Here is a 20,382-nt window from a genome sequence, read left to right as displayed (position 1 = left end):
CACCCCAAGACAGGCATTCTCCGAGAATCATGCCTCAGGCCAAAGCTCCTTTTCTACTCTCCTCTTTTCACCAGTCTCCTTGGAGGGGGAACTCCCACCTTCCTGTTCACCCCTACCTGTACCCTACCTTCAGTTCCAGCTCAGCGTCTGCCCACCCAGAATCCCCACTGGGGTGTCATACTTTCGCCTCAAACTCACTCTGCACTTTGGACTTTCCCCGTTGTTATTCTAGTCACATAGTCACATAGTCACATAGTCACATAGTTACATAGTCACATAGCTTTAAAGCATGATCACCTTTGGCTCTTCTCTGTCCCGTTCCCCCTACATGAAGTCAGCCGTCACCCTCAAGGGACTCCCCATCAGGAGTGTCTCCCCGCCACACCCCGCAACACGGCCGTCAGAATGCTCGCAACACCTCGAGGAAGTGTCACCACCTCACCCAATCCCGAGCCCAGCTCCAGAGCTGGGGGGTTAAGACCTTCAGCAATCTGATCTTCCCACCTGTTTGCCAATGTTTCGATCCAGTGTGCCTTGGCGTGGGTTCTTGGCCAGAATGGTCTCCTCATGGAACCCGATCCTATTTTTACATTCTGACCTCTGAGCCTCAGTCTGTCCTGGTGCCACCACCTGGAATCCCATCCTTGGATATGTGGATCCACATGCAGAGACAGCCAGGACTCAGTTTTCGGATCTTAGCTGGCTGAAACTGAGAGATGAGTTTGCAAACAGGAGCAAGGGGGGAAAGATCTGTTTTTCTCAGCGCATACCAGAATTGTGTGTGTCCCAGGGAAGAACCGGAACAGGCTGACACAGCCACAGGAAGACTGGAGGACAGCTAGGAAAAAAGGTCCCAATTCAGAATGAGGGGTCTGGGCAAACAGTGACAGGGCAGGCCATCAATCAAGACCAAGAGGGGTGCCGGGCAGTATGGAGGAGGTGCAGTGGATGGTGCTGAAGGCCCAACCATGGAGACACTAGTATCAAGGGGCAGGGCACCCACAAAGGGCCATAAGGAAGGAGGCTGGGTCCTGGAAAACCAGAGCATGAAGGTCAGAGCCCCTAGGCAAACCGCTGGCCCTAAGCACTAACTTCATCATGTGCTACATAAATTCAGAAATGGCTCCAGATCAGAGATGCCAGATACAAGGGGTGTGAATACTCCTTCCTTGGCACCTGCCGCAGACATCACTAATCAATTAAGACAACTCGTCACCCCAGGCACAGCCATAGCCTCAGAATCCTTCACAGAAGATCTCCAGAGAGGCACTGCTCATCAATGGACAGTAGCACATAAACAAATTCTATTCGTCATGCCTTGTCCCAGATTGAAAGGTAGGGCCAAATCTGTGTGAGAGCTCACAGATGTCAATGATGATGTTATCACAGTCACAAGGTCAGTAGTTCTCAGAACTGATGTGCTCCATAATCATCTGGAGGGTTTACTGACACCCAGATTGCCAGGACCCACCTTGAGTCTCTGATCTAAGAGGTTTGAGTTTGTCCCTCAGGGCCAGTTGGAACCCTTTCTCCTTGGCTTCAAAGGCCCTCTTCCAGCTCTAATCTCAGAGAACATCATCAACACTGTTTATATGATCTGTCGATTGCCATGGAGGGTGACTCCATGTCATGCTGGGAGTGACAAAGGAGAAGTTTACACTCTCGTTCAGTGTGGGGAGTGCCGTGGTGGTGGGGGGAAGCACAGGCAGCTGTCGGGGTGCCCAGCCGGGGGACCTCACCCATTGACCTGGAAGGTCAGAGCAGACTGCTCAGAGGAAGGCACAAGCTGAGCTGGGGCCTGAAGGGTAAAGAGAAGGTGGCTGGGAAGAGGGAGAGGAAATGCATTTGCTGCCTTGGGTTATTTATCTTGTACACACATGTCTGTACACCCACCCATACACACACACCCACAATTCTCCATTTCTCTCATATCTCCACATCTATACAGGGACAAAGAGATAACCTTTAATCTACACAGGCATTCCTCAGGTGCTTGCACTCCAGCCGACAAGGACATTTTTATTTCCTGACTGGAGGCATCCATTGGCAACAGGCTGGAAGAGTTCTGTATTTAGGAAGGTGCAGGAGAGGAGAAGAGGGGAACGTGAAGCCAAGTGGGTTTGGCCCGAAACTACTGCCCATCCCCTGCCATGGATTTTCCGTGATTTCTGTGGCTGTGAACATTTCTCTAATTACCTGCAAGATGGGATTCACCATCCAGCCCCGCCAATAAGCCTCACCACTGCCTGGGACACTGGCTTGCGCAGAGCAGCCAGTGATTAATGGCCCATGGTTGTAGCCTCTGCAGCACCCAGCCAGCAACCCCCAGCCCAAGCCACCATCTGTGAACAGTCTCCTGCTTGAGTAATAGCTGTGTCTAGCAAACTGTTTTGTACGTTCATAAACACAGATTGGGCGTTTTCCTCTGCAGCCCTAATTTCAAGTGATTAGGCTGAGCTCATTCCTCCAAGCAACCTCTTTCCTAGAATTCAAAGTTTGAGGGTCAGGGCCATTGCTCACCCTCCAGACTCGTTCCCTGATGCAGCCTCTGAGGAAGCTGGAGGGAGGCCCAGCGCTCTGATGAGGTCAAGGCAGCATTTTCTGACGGCTGAATTGGTACACCATGACTCCTTCCCCAGAGAAGCACATTTTGATTTGGAAACTTAGAGGGACATTTTCCTACCACACTTCCTCTCTTACCACACCCATTTATCTGTATTTAGGATGTGGTTAGCTCATGTCTCACTGGAGGTGGGATAAGAAGTGACAAATATCCACGGGCCCTTCTTGTCTCTTATTCAGCCTTGTCTCCACAGAAGACAGCACAACCTGACATGTACTGAATGGCCCACAGATGGGAAATGAATGAAATAATGAAGCTACTGACTCAGTGGTGCATTTGAGTTTCAGAAAATAAACCAAGTATCCCCTCAGGAGTTACTTATGTTCCCTCTGCTCCTCCTCTCTGAGAGCTTTGCGCACCCCACGGTCAAGGGCATCGAGAGAAAGTGCCACAGTGAGTGCCAGAAGCAAGTGTTTGCATCACCTTCTGGGAGTCCACACATCCCCCAGCCCATGTGGAGTTGCTCCAGACAAAGAGAACACAAGCCAGCCTTGTGCCTACCCTTCCAGGTCTACCCTGACCTCGTCCGTCCTTGAACTCAGTCTAGTTCATATCACTTACTAAGGAAAGGGTTACCTTTGTTTTTTGTTCTTTGGTTTTAATTTTATTATTATTTTTTTTTAAACAACTTATTATGGACCAGCAGTTCCAGTGTTTTAAAAATAATGATTTTGGGGGCATCCGGGAGGCTCAGTCAGTTGGGCGTCTGCCTTTGGCTTGCGTCATGATCCTGGGATCTTGGGATCAGCTCAGCAGGGAGACTGCTTCTCTCTCTCCCTCTGCCTGCAGACCCCCTGCTTATGTTCTTTCTCTCTCTCCCTCTCTCTCTGTCAAATAAATAAACAAAAATCTTAAAAAAAAATCTTTTTAAATAAAAAAATGATTTTGTAATTCCCAGGGACCAGTGTACAGCATTTGCACGTGAACAGCACTTTCTCCAAGAAACACTCACTCTGAATGGGAACGCCCTCTTTCAGGCCGGAAAGCCAGAGGCCCACCTTGCAAAGTCTCAGACTTCCAGAAGCGGAACAGACGATGAGGACAGCTGCCTCGACCCCTATACTTCCAAGGGAGACAAGTGGGTGGCAGGGATAGGCCAAGAACCTATAGGTCCTGCCTCGTATACAAAATGGTATTAAGTGGGGGGAAAAACTCCCCACCAGATCTTAGGGATCTAGGGAAGACTTCCTGCTTGGCTGAGAATGCAGTAACAAAAATGTAGTTGAGTTTCAGGCATGCAAACATTTTCTTTTCTTTTTTAAATATTTTATTTATTTATTTGACAGACAGAGATCACAAGGAGGCAGAGAGGCAGGCCTGGGCGGGGGAGCGGTGTGGCAGGGGCGCCGGGGGAGCAAATTCCCTGCTGAGCAGAAAGCCCGATGCGGGGCTCGATCCCAGGACCCCGAGATCATGACCCAAGGCGAAGGCAGAGGCTTTAACCCACTGAGCCACCCAGGTGCCCCAGGTATGCAAACATTTTCAATGATGACTTGCTAGTTTGGTCGTAAGCACCTCCTGAAAGTCTTTGTTTCAGCTTGTGGTCTCTCCCATGGTTAAGACTGTGACCTAGGAACCAGGGGAAGTCCAAACTGAGAGAAAGCCACAGAACTTTGCACCCAACCATAAAAAAAGCAAACACGTTTGTCTTCAAATATTCATGGAACAGTTACTAAAACTGCCCATGTATTAGGTCACCATACAAACCTCACTATGTTCTAAAAGTTGGAACACATTCACGGTTATCTTTCTGACCAAAAAAAAATCAAACAGTAACACTAGGTAATCAATAGTAAAAGAATTCTTTTGTAATCTATCCACTTGAAAGTTATCTTCCTTTAAATAACTCTTTGACTAAAGAGGCTATCAAACTGAAATTATAAACTATTTCAAAGAATTGTTCCCAATCCCTGTCCTAATATTATATCTGAACACTTTTGGATTATGTCCTATCACGTATCAATTTCCTTCTTTCTAAAAGGAGGTCGTTGCAAGGATTGAGAGATAACAAGAAAAAGGTCTAGCCTAGAGTGAGTGTTCAACCAATGTGATAACAGCTTGTGTTAAGACCAAGCTTGTGTAACTGGATATTAAAATGGGGCAGTTCTTGTCTCCTTTTCAGCTAAGATGTGAAAGTAGCGAATGGTGTATTTTGAAGAGACTCTCACACAAAAATTTCAAAGCTGAAATGCCAAAACTCACTACGTGATTCTGGAATCCCAGATGCACAGTGAGGACAGCATAGTTGTGAGAAAATGGAGTTACAAAGGGAATTTCTTTGCAGAGAGCTGTGTCTGCATTTCCTCTCCTCAGGAAAGGGGCAGGGCACTTGCCTTCAGGTGAAGAGAAAGGAGCTTCAGTGGAGGGCTGTATTTGATCTCCTTATCATCACTGGATGCAGGGCACTGGGTCTAATTCCTGCCTGAGAAATCTGAAAGATTCGATGCTCTAATGGTAGGAGAGGTGTCTGTTGCGCACTGTTCCCCCAGAGACTGTCAGGATAGATGATCTGTGAGTGCTTCTTCTGTGAGACAAGAAGGCAAGTTGCAGAGAGCGTCAGTCTGGATCTATTTTATTTTATTTTATGTTGTTGTTGTTGTTGTTTTTTAAGTAGACTTCATGCCCAGCGTGGCGTCCAATGCAGGACTTGAATTCATGACCTTGAGATCAAGACCCAGCTGAGATGAAGAGTTGAAGCTCAACCGGCTGAGTGACCCAGGTAACCCCGGATCTATTTTAAATCCCACCTAAGAGGACTCCATGGGAAGGTGACACAACCCCAACTACAAAGTCCGTATAGGGGAGCCTGGGTGACTCATTAGTTTGTGTGTGACTCTTGATTTCAGTTTAGTTCATGGTCTTAGGGTCATGAGATTGAGCCGCATGTGCTGTGCGCAGAGTCAACTTGAGATTCTCTCTCTTTCCCTCTCCCCTTGCCCCTCACAAGCTTGCACTCTCTCTGAAGGAAGGAAGGAAGGAAAGAAGGAAAAGGAAAGGAAAGAGAAAGGGAAAGGTCTATACAGAGGGGATCACTAAGAAAAACAGCTAAGGAGGGGACAGCTAGCTAAAGGAAAATGCATCATGCATCAGGGGAACTATTGGTCAATATTCGCAGTAAGGATCTCAGAAGAACCCACAAAAAAGTCCATGAGAGGAGGAGTCAGCCCTACAGACCTTCCAGGTCCACCCTGAGAAGACACCTTATTACAACATTTGTTGAGTAAGAGCTTCCCTGCCTTTTCCTCCTCCTCATTTCTCTACCCAGAGGAGTCAGAAACCCTGGTCAAGCACGCAAGGGAGGATGTGTGCGAGGGCAGCAAAGAGGAAGCCTGGCTCTTCTCACTTGCAGGGGGCTCCGGCTTGGAGAGGGGAACAGATGTCACTCTAAAGCAAAGTCAGAAATTTTGATGACTACCTGGACTGGGCAGTTTAAATAACTGAATTGAGACTGTGTAGTCAACTTCCAGGGGTCCTAGGAATTCCTATTACTTGAGAGTGATCAGAAAAGTCATGGGACCTCCTGTATTTTCAACCAAGGGCAGTGGCAAGAACTTCTACGGCTGAGCTCCTTTAAGAAGGACAGGGAAACTAACATTTCCTGGCAATACTACCTACAATTCTCTTAGCAACTCTGCGAGGTAGATCTCATTCTCTGACTTTGCACTGATAAAGAAACCAACGCTCAGATTGCTGAAGTAACTAGCCCAAGGGTACAGTGTCCAGTGAGCGCCCCACATGAAAGGTGGGAAGTAGTTACCATAAACTGTGGCAGGCAAGGTGTTCAGTACTGAGATGTGTGCTTTCTCATCTAACACGACGGCCTCTCAGAGAGTTCATCGTGTTCCTCTGACCACAGGTCAACAAGCTGGTCCAGTCTCGCCCCATATGGCAGGAGTGTTAAGTCCCATGGCTGGGACTCAGAATCAGCCCTCTAACTCCAGGCCTGTGGGATTCCTTGTCACCTTACTGCCTCTTCTGCAACAGTCGCAAGATTGTCCACGCCAGCCCACCACGGCTGGCCCGAAGTCAGTCCTCCCCTGGAGTCGTGCTGGGGAACCTCCCTCCTCCTGTGCTTTGGCCTTGCTCCTCTGAGGGTCACAAGTCTGCTGTGGCTGCTGTCACCCATCAGACGGAGCTGGAAAACCTCTCGCCTGAATTTCAAGACCTTCTATAATCTAGAGTTTCCTGAATGCTACCTCTATTCACACAAAATCGTGGAAAACTTTGAAAAGTGGAAAAAAAAAAAGATTTCTGAGGGAATAAAAAAAAATTTTCTAGGGAATAATGAGGTACTGTTAAATAACCTTTTCTGGATCATCTAATTTTATAGGTCTGCACCTTTTACTGTGTGTAGCTGAGCTATTGTGCACTTCCATAAATTGTAGAAAACTGATAGTAATGGAAATAAGTTTTGTCAGTGGAAAGGCAAATAATAAACCCTCCTTGCTCCCCAAGAGGCCAGTTTTACATGGAGAGCAAATTCCTTTCAGCACTCCTGACAGCCTTTTGGTGTGCCTGCTTTCTCTTTTTTGAAACAGTTGTAACAACATACTGATTCCCTCACTAATTACTGAGCTAAATAAAATCTTGGACACATATTTGAAAGAGAGTCATGATTTAACCTTTTCTTAAGAAGTTATTCCTTAACCTTTCCCACTGCTGCCTGAGCCACTCTCTAGGAAAGCCTGGAGTCCTCTCTAACCTAGAAACACATGGTGTCTCTCTCCCTTCCTTTCTCACTTCCCCCTTCTCAGGGACCAGGAATGCACATATATATATACACAACCACATGCACACAGACACCAGGAACATCAGCCTTTTCCCAAAGGAAGGCAGGAAAATGGAAAAGAGAGAAAGGCAATAAAACAATGAATTCAATGTTAGAAAACTGTGAATTAGGTGATAGCAAGCTGTGGTCCTTGGGCCCAATCTGGTGTAGCACTGCTTTTTATAAAGTTTTATTGGAACACAGGCACATCCATTCACTGATGCATTCTCCAGAGAGTTTGTGCTACCATGGCAGAGTGGAGCCGTCACCACAGAGATGGACGGCGCCCTGAATACCTAGAATATTTATTATCTGACCCTTCACAGAGAAAGTCTGCTGGCTTCTGAATTAGATACAGTCTTTACCCTCGACAAAGTTTACAATCTTTTGAAAGGAAGCCATGAGTTCACATAGGTGAGAAGACAAAGGACAATAAAATAAAGTGGGTCCCCAAGTGTGGAGGGTGGGGAGCAATGACCCTGAGAATGGTGCTCAGTATTCAAGAAAACGGAGCCAACCGCATTCAATAGTTCCAAAATAAGCACCAAAACCATGCCATGTAAATGATTAATTTGCTTATTTATTTACTTACTGTACTTTTCTTTTTTATCGTGAAATATAGGATAACTCAAGCATATTGGAAGATAGTATGAAATACTTACACACTCAGCTCAACTTATTTTAATGTTTTGTCACATTCACTTCAGTTTTTCTTTTTTTTTTTTTTTCTGGTTTTTGTCCCCCCCTCACACCCCCGCCAATTTGGGAAGAGTCGGCTGGGTTTCCTGTCTCCTTAATTGACTATAAAATGAAGAGGATATGGAAGAGGATCCATGGAATATTTATTCTACCCCCTGAACTGAAGACACTCTCAGTAGTGGCAATGGTTTATTTGTTTGAAATTCTTGCTTTTGTTTTGTCTTATTTTTAATTTTTTAAAAATAAGATTCATTGGCTAAAATTAACAAGTGAGGAAATGACAGATGCTGGCGAGGATGCGGAGAAAGGGGAACCCTCCTACACTGTTGGTGGGAATGCAAGCTGGTGCAGCCACTCTGGAAAACAGTATGGAGGTTCCTCAAAATGTTGAAAATAGAACTGCCCTAAGACCCAGCAATCACACTACTGGGTATTTACCGCAAAGACACAAATGTAGTGATCCGAAAGGGCACATGCACCTGAATGTTTATAGCAGCAATGTCCACAATAGCCAAACTATGGAAAGAACCCAGATGTCCATCAACAGATGAATGGGTAAAGAAGATGTGGGATATATACACACACATGGAATACTATGCAGCCATCAAAAGAAACGAAACCTTGCCATTTGCAATGATGTGGATGGAACTAGAGGGTATTATACTGAGTGGAATAAGTCAATCACAGAAAGATAATTATCATATGATCTCTCTGATATGAAGAATTTGAGAGGTAGGGTAGGGGAGTGGTGAGGGGGAGGGAGGGAAAAAATGAAGCAAGATGGGATTAGGAGGGAGATAAGCCATAAGAGACTCTTAATCTCATGAAACAAACTGAGGGTTGCTGGGGGGTGGGAGGGTAGGGATAGGGTGGCTGGGTTACGTACATTGGGGAGAGTAAAGAAAAAACAAACAAACATAAGATTCATATGGCTCAAAATTCAAAGGTACAAAGGATTAAGCAATGAAATATTTTCCTCCTACTTTTGTACCCCAGATACTTGTTAAGAACAATATAAATTTCTTATGTCACCTTCCATGGATATTTTACATATACTTGAACAAATATGTATATATATTTATTTTTCTGTTTTCTTTTTATATCTTTTTTCTAGTCACCCAATACTTTATATTTTTGTAATCCATCCAGATTGGTATATACAGAAATTCTCATCTTTTTTCAAGACTTTCTAGCTTTCCTTTGTATGGATAAGATACAGTTTATTTGACTAATTTTCTTTCCATGGCACTTGGATAGTTCCAATCTTTACAAATTACAAACAAGACTACAAATTACAAACAAGACTACAATAAATAATCATATGCATTTGTTGCTTCCTCTAAATATACAAATAGCTGTAGGCAGAGAAGCAGGCAAAAAAATGTGTGTTCATAATTTTGACAGATATTACTACGTTATTTTCCACAGAGAAGGTACCAAAGTCACACTTCTACTAGCAATGTATGAAGAAGCTTATACCCCAGCCACCTCAGGTGATATTAGCCTTTCTGATCTTTGCTACTCTAAGATGTAACAAGGAATATCTTAATAAAGTTTAAAATTGCCTTTTCCTTATTACAAATAGGACCGAGCATCTTCTCATATAGTTAAAGCATTTGCATTTGCATCTCTAAGAACTGGATATCCAAGTATTGTGGGTCCAGTTAATTTTGGGCTACTGGTCTTTTTTTGGGAGGGGTGGCGGTGGCGGCAGGGATTGTGCTTTAAAATCCATCCAAAGTGGCTTGGCTGTGATAGAGTCTGAAAGCAGAGAATCAGTCAGTAAATAAGCTTTTAAACTCTTTCGCAGATAAATGGACCACATTAAAGGGCCGCATGTAGGTCCTACACTTCAGTGGCTTCCCATTACCTAAAGAATCAAGTCGTGGCCCCTTAGTAGGACATTCAAGGCTCTTCATGCTCCAGAAATATCAAATAGCACGTTTTATCACACCCCCTACCCTAGCTCCTGCCTCTTTACCTCAGGCCATTCCCTCTGTCCCAATAGCTTCCTACCTCTCTTTGCCCACATAACTTCTGTACAATGGAAGACTCAGTCCAAGATCACGTTGTCCAAGAAATCTTCCCTGAACCACAAATCGGATGACGGGCCTCTCTTGTGTACTCCTATGGGACCAAGCGCAAACTTCTATTAAAATGATCTCTAAGGGGTGCCCGGGTGGCTCAGATGGTTGGGCATCTGCTTTCGGCTGGAGTCATGATCTCCAAGTCCTGGAATTGAGCCCAATGTTGGCATCCCGGCTTGGCAGGGAGTGTGCTTCTCCCTCTCCCTCTGCCTGCTGCTTCCCCTGCTTGTGCTCTCTCTCTCAAATGAATTAAAATCTTTTAAAAAATAATAAATAAATAAATAAAATTATCTCTAAGATATCCATCACTCCTATCAAACTGTAGTTTCTCAAAGGGCAGGAACTGGGTTGTCTCTCTCCTTGTTCTTCTAGCTTAAGGAACACAGTTTATAAGCATTGACTGACTTGAAACTCCATAAAAAAGTGAGTCATATAATTTTGAATATACCCTCTTGGGGTCTTGGTTTCCTCCTCTGTAAAAGGAGAGGGTAAGAGTAGATGACTTGTGAAGTCCCACGTGGATCTATGACTACATGAACCAATGGATGAAAGAGCCAACTGATGAGGTTTTGTATGGTATCAAAATACGCAAGGGATTAGGAGCTGGGAAGAGTCAGAGCCCAGTTAGAAGATGCTTGTTCTGAACCAAAAATGAACCACAACAAAACTGGAGGCTACCAAGGAGTGGCAGCAGAAGAGAATCGCTAAGAGGAATTTTTTTTTAAGCAAAAACACAGATGGGTCTCGGGGATGATCAGATGCAGATGGTAATCATCAATCACTCCCTTCACTGTACACCATGCTTCTTCCCCTTTCAAGAGATCAAGCCTAATAATGGGTCCCATTGAACCTGGACTTGCCTTAGTAACTTGTTTGACCACTAACACCAATAAAACATGATGGCAGTGAGGGTCTGCGACACCTAAAGCTTGACGGTAAGAAGCCTAGAAGCTTCCAGTGGATCCTTCAGAACTTGCTCTGGGGAAAATCAGCAGCTCTTCGGGAAATCCAACCCCCCTGGGACTACCATGCTGTGAGGAAGCCCAAGCACTCTGCATAGAGGGAGAGAGACGTCTGACCGGCTGTGGCTCTTCCCAGCCCAGGTGCCAAATATGTGAGTGTAGAAGCCTGTAGGTAATTCCAATTCCAGCCACCATCTGAATGTGAGTACAGAAGGGACCAAGCAAAAAAATCACTCAGTAGAGGGGCGCCAGGGTGGCTCAGTGGGTTAAGCATCTGCCTTCAGCTCAAGTCATGATCCTGGGGTCCTGGGATGGAGCCCAGCATCTCCCTGCTCAGCAGGAAGCCTGTTTCTCCTTCTCCCTCTGCCACTCTCCCTGCTTGTGCATACTCTCTCTCTCTCTCTCAAAAAAATAAAATCTTAAAAAAATAAAAGAATCGCTCAGGAGAGTGCCGTCTCTCCCCAGAACCATGAATAACAACAACAACAATAAAATACACTGTCATTTTAAGTCACTCAGTTTTGGAGTAGTTGCTATCCAGAAAACGCCAAAATATAAAGAAACCAGCAGACATGAGAGAGTGGACGGGGAGTGCGGCAGATGGATTCTCACACACCTGGCTTTCCATCCCAGCTTAGCTGACCACTGAGTGGCCTTCGGCAAGGTCCTTAACCTCATGAAGCCTCAGTTTTTTCATCTGTAAAATGAGATGCTTATGGTTCCTACCTCCTACAGTCACTGCGGAAAACCACTGAGATGACAAAGGGAGGTCACTCAGTAATGTGACCACAGGTCTTCACTCAGGCTAACTGGAGAATGGTGACATGAATGAGTCAGGAAAGTTTTAGGCATGTTGAATATGACATCCAAGGAGAAAGTCGCACATATCTCCCGTGAGCCACCTAGCTGAACCCTGGACACATCCATGGTCCTCAAGACTGTCTGACTGACTCACGACAGAAAAGATGCAAAGGGGACACAAGGAGGTGGGAAGAGTTGCTGGCGGTTCACACTGAAGATTACAGCAACTTGCACCCTACTCAAATACATAGCAAGGGCTCTGCTTGCCCCCACACAGCCAGCCCCATCATAATCAAATGGGTCCTTCTACCCCAGGAGCTGACAGTCTGTACAGAGGCAGGCTGTGTTGGAGAGGACAAGGAAATTCATACTCACCGAGTTTCCCCTGGGTGTCAAGCCTAGGCTAAGAGTCCTCCCATATATTCTCTCTGAACCTTCTTGACAATCCTATTGGTACCCATACCCATTTTACAGGGAAGGCTCGGAGAATCGAAGGAGCTTGCACCAAGCCCCCAGAGAGTAAGTAGAGAGATGACGTTTATCAATTCACCAACTCCTCCCAGCAACCAGGGGTAAACACTGGCTTTGCACCCATTTCACGGATGGGCAAACTGAGGCATAGCGAAGCGCCGTCTTTGCCCAAGGCCATCCCACTGATAAGCGACTGAGCCAAGATACACCTTTTATGAAATCTGGTTCCAGAGCTGAAGCTCCTGAAAGACCCAGGCTCATTCTTGTCTGTCATGCAGTGAAGCTGCTTCTCCAGGGACACCTATCCAGTGGGATTTCTGTGGGACAGCTGCCCCAAATCTCATCTTATCACACTCCACAACTGAAGTCCAGTTATTCAGTGACTGAAGTTCCCTGGAGTGATATTAAAGAGATCTCACTGGAAGGTCAACCCTGACGTGGGAACTCCCCATTATACCACCACAAGGGGAGGCCAGGGGCAGAATTCAAGGGAAAGCTGAGAAGGTGGGGGAGGAAAACTCAGACAAGACATCAGGAGGAGAGACAGGCCTCTCAGAGGTCTCTGGCCGAATGTGACTAAGTCCTTTAAAGCCCAGAGGAGGGGAAAGTTGGGGGTGGGTAAGGGGCACGGGGGCGGGGCGCTTGTCTGGAAAAGTGGGAGGAGCCAGCTGCCCCTTCCTCTGCAGGCCGGTTGGTTATCGTTCCCAGTCTTAACAGACAGCAGAGCCACCTCTTAGAACCTGGCCCAAGTTTGAGGTATTTGGTAGGAATCACAGCACGGAGCCAAAATGAATGCTCCCCGCCCCCCCTCCCCCCCCCCCCCCCCCCGCGGCCTTCAAATCAGTAAGGCAATTGGTAGTATGATGGGGAACAGGAAAAACCTCAAAACAGATTATTTTACAAAATAACATAACTCAATTATTTTCAGACGGCAGAAAGGGTAAATCCATTTCTCGCCACATTTAATTTTCTCACTTTCGTTGCTTTATCCTTCCCAAATCTCTGTCCCGGCATCTAGAATGTGATCCTGATGTGCACGCCCTATGCCGTGCCAGAAAGGACTCCGGTGGCTGGATTCGGCCAAGACACTCAATCCAGCCCCCGCCCATATTAAAACTGCGGGCCCGAGAGCCAGGAGGGGCGAGGGAGCAAGGGTGTGGGGCCCTGCATGGTCTCGCTGCCTCAGATACTTTCTGGAGAACTGGCAGCGCCCCCGTGGCTCTGGGCCATGCAGCCTGAGCCCTCTGCGGGAAGCGGGCCTGCAGGCCGTCCCACCGGGGCACCCTGCTGAAATACACAGGGAGGAGCATATCGGCTCCCACCTCGGGGTGGGGCGGGGGGGGGGGGCAGGACCTGTAGCCAAGGAAACGCATGCCTCCAGGGTTGAGCCGGAGTGGGGACAGCAACACCTTCATCACTGCAGTGCAGATGTCCCAAGGCACAAGGCCTGGCCCACGTGCAACAGCCACCAGACCCAGGGACTGCAGCCCTGAGCCAGCTAGCATAGGAGGCAGGAGGAGAGGACCTTCCTCTGCTTCTCCCCACCTGCCATGTGACAATGAGCAGGAGCATGCCAGGAAGTAACAGCCCCCCCACCCGCCCCAAGATGCCACAGGACACACAAGGAGGCGATACCACGTCCCGCGCACCCACAGAGCACTGTGAGTGATGGTGTGGATGGGCTCTTGTGACCCCAAATGCATGAGAACAATGTTCTCTCTCATACTGGCGTGGTGGAGAGCAGAGGCTCAGCTGGGCAGCCCCAGCCCCTCTCCAGGCCCCCCTAGGCTAGGCCTGATTGCCTCCCTGCATGCTGTTTCTGGTGCTTTGGGGTGTTCAGTGCTGTTAATGTCCTCGGAACACAGCTCCCCTTAGAGAGAAGGAGATGTGAGGGCAGAAGAAGCTTGGGGAGGAGGAGAGAGCAGTTCTGGGCCCCTCAGAGCTGAACGGTGATGGGAGACTCCTCTCTGGCCTGGGACAGCATTGTGGGCTCCAGATTACGTGAACAACACTAAGGGAGAAGGGTACCCCAGAGCTTTGACGACCAGGATCTCTTCCACCTCCGACTCCTTCATATAAGAATTACTGTTCCTGGTGCACCTGGGTGGCTCAGTGGGTTAAGGCCTCTGTCTTCAGCTCAGGTCATGATCCCAAGGTCCTGGGATCAAGCCCCATATCCAGCTCTCTGCTCCGGGGGGAGCCTGCTTCCTCCTCTCTGTCTACTTGTGATCTCTGTCAAATAAATAAAATCTTTTTTAAAAAAAATTACTATTCCTGCTAAAGCCTCCTTCCTCCCTCTCCCCCCCTTCCCTTTCTTTCCTTCCCTCTACTTTCCTGCTCATCCATTCAACACATTTTCTTTTCTTTTTTTTTTTTTTAAAGATTTTATTTATTTATTTGACAGAGAGAAATCACAAGTAGACTGAGAGGCAGGCAGAGAGAGAGAGAGAGAGGGAAGCAGGCCCCCTGCCGAGCAGAGAGCCCGATGCGGGACTCGATCCCAGGACCCTGAGATCATGACCTGAGCCGAAGGCAGCGGCTTAACCCACTGAGCCACCCAGGCGCCCCCATTCAACACATTTTCATTAAGCACCTACTATGTGCCAAGGCTCTAGAAACCTAGTAGAGAATGAGGTCAGTGGGTCTCCACTCTCACCAAGTAATGCCCTATTGAGGGTGGGAGGGATGACAGACAGTAAATCAGTAAGGAAACAAATGTCCCCGAACATGTTGGCCTGTCCTGGGTGTGATGGAGAGAGCTGGAATGGGGGGACCAAACAGAGAGTGACTGCATGGCCACTCTGGCCTGGGGGCTCACAGAAAGTGTTTGGGTCCCAGAAGCCACTATCTGCAGAGCAGTCAACCAGCCTCCTTGGAAGAAGACATAGTTAGATGGTTAGAACTACATCAAAACCCTGCGGAAAGCCTTATGTCAAAGCTCCATTTGGGGCACATGAAGAAAATACTATCTTATGCCCTGACCCTGGGTCTTGCGGACAGAGACTCAGTCAAGCAATAGCATCCTCCTTGGGCCCTTGCCTCTGTGAACTCAGCTCCCCAAGGCCCAGGCTTAGCTGCCCAAGAGCAGGTTCCCAGATGGGAGGGGCTGAGCGAGCCACGCATGACAGTCCTCTCTGCCTTGTGATCCCTCCCTCCCTTCCAGGCACCACAGCAAAATACATAACCCAGTGATACTCGGGGATCTAGGTCCACCCTCGCCACAAAAACAAGAAATAAATCTCTGGGCAGAGAGGGCGATATACCAACAGACATTCATTTAGAGCTTCTATTAGGAGTACGCACACACACGCACAGAGGAAAGAGGCAAATTTCAGACCAGCTGGAGGAAAGCATGTCTCCCCTGGGTTTGGAGGCCGATTTTCAAATAGAGAAGAGCTCCTCGGTGAGCGAGCTGGGGGTGAGGCAGCCAGGATTCAAATTCACCTCATGCACCAAGCAGGTTCCATCAGTCTTTTATGGCTTGTGGTTTTGCTCTAGGAATACCCTTAGTTGGGGTATTATGGTCGCAAGGCATTGAAATCTCCATGAAGAGGACCCACCCCAAACAAAAGGCCGGCATTTAGGAAATGTTATTTTTGTTTTACAGAATATCTGTAATACTTCCGTGTGGAAATAACACGATTCCCTGGGAGGGCACCAGACAGGCAGGGGAAACGCAAGGAAGAACCAGAGGAGTGTGAAGTTTGCAGAGGGACAGGCTCTAAGATGACATGCTTGACGCACAACCAGAGTTTGATATGTGAAGGGCATTTCTTGACCAGCACCCCTTCCCCCATCTTGACTGGGCTGTGCTGTGGGATTTCATTTTAGACTGGGGAAAGTTTACAGATAATCCAGCTTCCGACCCTGAGGCCTGGAGAGATCATGTGGCTCACTCAAGGTCATGTAGCAGACCTACATTATTGTCTGATGGGCTCACCCTGTGTGTGTTAAGGGCAGCAGTAGAAATCGCAGTAAAGCCTGAAGTTTCTAAAGATGAGACCTCATGAACCAAGCTCTGTAGCACCAATGGGCTTTACCTGGTGTACAACTGGCATTCAGTCAATTTATGCTGAAATAACAAAGGAAGAATTTTAACTCATCATCTACTTCCTGAGCACACTTTGGAGCCGTGTGATCTGGGATCGAAATGACAAATCAAAGGTACCTTCTGAGAACTTATCTCTTATCCAGCCAGATTTGTCGAAGGGCACTCTGAGCTCCTGGTTTCCCTCCCGGGTCACTGGCCTCTCCTCAGTCCCCTTTGTCAGTCCCCCTTTCTCAGTTGACTCTTGGGTACAGATGCTCTCCAGGGTTTCATCCTCAGGTCCTTCCCTCCTCAATCACTTGGCAACCTCTTCTGCCCTCTTTGTATTACATGGGTGAGAATCTCAGTGTCCGCTCTTATATTTTCCACATTCTCAGGGAGGGCACTAGAGCTGAGGTCACATAGCTGCAAATGGCCAAGGCAGGATTTGAATCCACATCTGTCTGAGTCTCGGCTCCATGCCTCCTACCCCAAAAAGCTGGGATTTTATCATCCAGGCACTGAAGAACTAGTGAGAACATTACATTCGAACGATAACCTATGATTCAGTGGTTCCTATTATTTCGGGACAATGAACTTTTTGAAATCATATAAAAACATGGACATTCTTTATAGAGTTAACTTATGAATGTTTTAGTATAGGAAAAATTAGTATACAATTTAAAGAGCATCCTGGATCCCCCTGGAACTCATCAATGACTCCCTCTGGGTCAGGGATCTCAAATTAAGAACCAAGCCTGTAAAGACACAGAAAATATCTTCGAAGTACTTTATTTTATTTTTTAAGTAGGTTCCACACCCAGCATGGAGCCCAGTGTGGGGCTTGAACTCACAACCCTGAGATCAAGACCTGAGCTGAGATCAAGAGTTGGACGCTTAACTGACTGACCCACCCAAGCACCCCTAATTCTTTAAATATAACCATAGTTTAGGTGTTCTTTCTCATCTGCTCTGACTTGCCTCTAGTAACCAAACGGAAACCTGCCTTGCGTCATGGACTGTTTTGTGATCAGATTACGTGCTTTCTAATAAGAAACTAGACACCTGATTTCTGTCACCTTGCCTTACTTATTATCAAAAATGGCACTAGGACCTAAAACAATCAAAGATGTTGTGTAACATGAAGATCTTACTTCCTTTCCGCCCCACTGTTCTAGCTGTGACAGCCCTGGATGAAACAGAGACACGTGGGTTCCGCCTCATGTGTCATGTGTCTGTTCACCCTAGAAGGACCTGGTAGAGATGCTGTGATCATTAAATAAGGTGTCAAGTAGAGAGTACTCACCGAAGGGTCTGGTATTTGAGACATGTTGAATTAATGTGAGTTATTGCCTTCAACGTCCTTGGAAAGCCAGCCACAGCCCACCTCTATAGCCTCAAGTCCTAATCCTCCTACCTACTCAACTCCAGACCAGCCACAGAGACTAAAAAGCACTTTCCAGAGCTCTCAGACTTCTGGGCCTTCACCCATGCTATTCCCTCTTCCTAGGATGCCCATCCACCAATGTGTCCATACGGAAAATTCCATCAAGATCCAGCTTATATGTTAAGCTTTCCATGACTCCCTCTCTACACAAACTCTGGCTGGAATTTATTTTCCTTTTGGAGCCTGTAAAGAACTATGGCTAAGTCTCTGTCATAGCACTTAGGATACTAGGCTACAATTATTCATGTCTTTGCCCTGGTGTGTCAGCTCTCAGGGACGGGACCCTATTTCCAACAGGTGCACCCCTGAGAGACCAGAGGATGTCCATCAGCATTTCACTCTTGGAAACTGAACTCCACTATGCTAACAAATTCTCTCAAAGTCTTTCCTAAGTCCCAGGATGTCTAGAAACTTTAGTCAAGTCCAGTATGCTCCAATTTACCAGATTTTAAAAGACCCATACCTTTCAATCCCGGTCATAACTGTCCCGGCAGAAACAGTAATGCCTGCGGCTCAGTCACAGGGCCATCCTGTAATTTATATCCAGGCTAAGTCATTGCTAAGGGAGAGAACACGTCTGTTCCTCCAAAAGAATGGCTGGCAACCATCAGCGCTAAACTCGGATCAATGCAGGCCATGTGCCTTGGGTCAGAAGTTTACCTTGTGGACCGATCATCAAAGCTTAACCTGGCTGAGGACTCCACATACTAAAAACAGTAACATGAGGCGTGAGGGTCCCGAAAGTTTCAGCCTTTCCAAATGAACATTCAACATGTTCTTGGTTGGGAAAGGATGCGAAAAAAAGAGAGGACAGGAAACTATCAAGTCCGTTCCAATCACTAACCTGCCAAAAAGAAATGGGCATGAAAATCTCTTCTTTTGTTTAATTAAGCGGGCCCCTGTGGAAGCTGGAGAGGGGAGACTTGAAAAGCACAGGGATCTCGTGATTCTTGGAAAAGGGGTTTGTAGCGGTGATCTGCACAAATGTATGGAGAAGTTTCAAAAAGAACCAGCATGGGCGGATGGAAGAACCAGATGACCAGATGACGGAAAGTAGTGGGCTTCCTGAATGCAGGCAGGAGTCGGCCCATTCCCATGATTCAGGAACTGAGTCCCGACTCCTGACTCAGTCTGGCTACGGGAAGGGAGTGGAGAGACGGAAGCCAAGGCGTGGATGGAGCTGGGAGATGCTCTGCAGAAAGGCGACTGGCCTCCTTGTTGTTTCTAGTACCCTGTGGCCATGGAGAGAACCATCCCCAGCCCGGGAGAGGAAACGGGAAAATGCCGTCTCCACTCCCTGGTGAGAATCTCGGCAAGACCCTGGAAACAGTCTGCGGCCTCAGCACCGATCGTGAGAGCAAGGGCGCAATGTCTAAATATCCTTTTGAGTTTGTAAAAGGCTGGTTTCGTTTTTGTATACGGTGGAACTGAAGGAGCAGATGGCTGGGAAAAGCAGCAGGGCTGGAAGACGCGCGAAATCCATAATTTAAGGCAGGGGTGGGGAACGGTATTTAGAGGGTAAAATCAATCAACAGAAGCAACAGAGTTTAAGGGCCTACTGTACATGTCTGTCTTACTTAGCTATACTTTTCCTAAAGGGATTTTTTTTTTTTTTTTTTTTGTAACAGTGACATATATATAGTGTGTTACAGCGGGAAACACAGACGGCTCAGCTCCAGACCAGGCCCCGCGGATTGGCTCTGCCCCTCCCTGGCGGACTTTGGGGCTCTCCTCCACAAAAGACGGACTGGGGCTAGATGATCTTTAAAGCCTCTTGCAGGGCTCACGTCCCATGATTGATTTACCACGCAGCATTTCATCATGACGCGGGGCCTTTTTCCTACGGCGCACACACGGCCTTCTACTGCTCCCCAGCGGTCCCCCAAACACTCACCTGATACCCCAGGACCACAGCTGGCCTTGGGAAGCATTTCCCCAACAGAGGTAATTGGTACCCCAGCTGGTGCTCACAGCAAAGCTGTTCCAACTGCGCCTGTTGACAGATGTGTCTGATTATGTTCCTTGAATGCAGGGAACCCAGTGGCCTCAGGTATCAGATCAGCTTAAAGGTAATAAAACCCCTGAACCTCCCAGGGGTATTCCGTAGCTGAATTACCAACAGGCTCAATACAATGAAAATGATGGAAGCATAACCATATGCTTTGCACTTAGAAAGAGGAGGTTCCCCAAATCTGGGGTGGCAATACCCTTGTCGCCGACTCTGTTTTTTTTCCCATTGGCCCTACCCGCAATCCTCGGCCTACCTTCCCTGCCCTCCTCCTAATCTTCCAGGATCATCTCAAGCGTGATGGTCATTCTTACCGGTTGAATGTTTTTTGGAACTGAAGAAATCCAACTTTAGAGCTGTGTAAAGGGGTATGAGGGGAGATTTTTATTTTAAGGGATGAGAAAAGAAAAAGAAATAGTCAAGTCACAAAATGTTCACACTAGAAGCTACGGCGCCTTGGTTCTTTAAGGCACAGAGACCAAGAGGGAA

General features: G+C 47.2%; 1 protein-coding gene across 1 annotated transcript in view; it reads right to left on the bottom strand.

The window, feature by feature from the left end:
* Positions 1–20,382, bottom strand: part of THSD4 (thrombospondin type 1 domain containing 4) — a 557,289-nt gene that overhangs the window by 334,878 nt on the left and 202,029 nt on the right. The window lies entirely within an intron of this gene.

This window comes from Mustela nigripes, chromosome 13, assembly GCF_022355385.1.
Source record: "Mustela nigripes isolate SB6536 chromosome 13, MUSNIG.SB6536, whole genome shotgun sequence".
In the NCBI taxonomy this organism is placed as follows: Eukaryota; Metazoa; Chordata; class Mammalia; order Carnivora; family Mustelidae; genus Mustela; species Mustela nigripes.
This window is presented reverse-complemented; position numbering and strand designations above follow the sequence as displayed.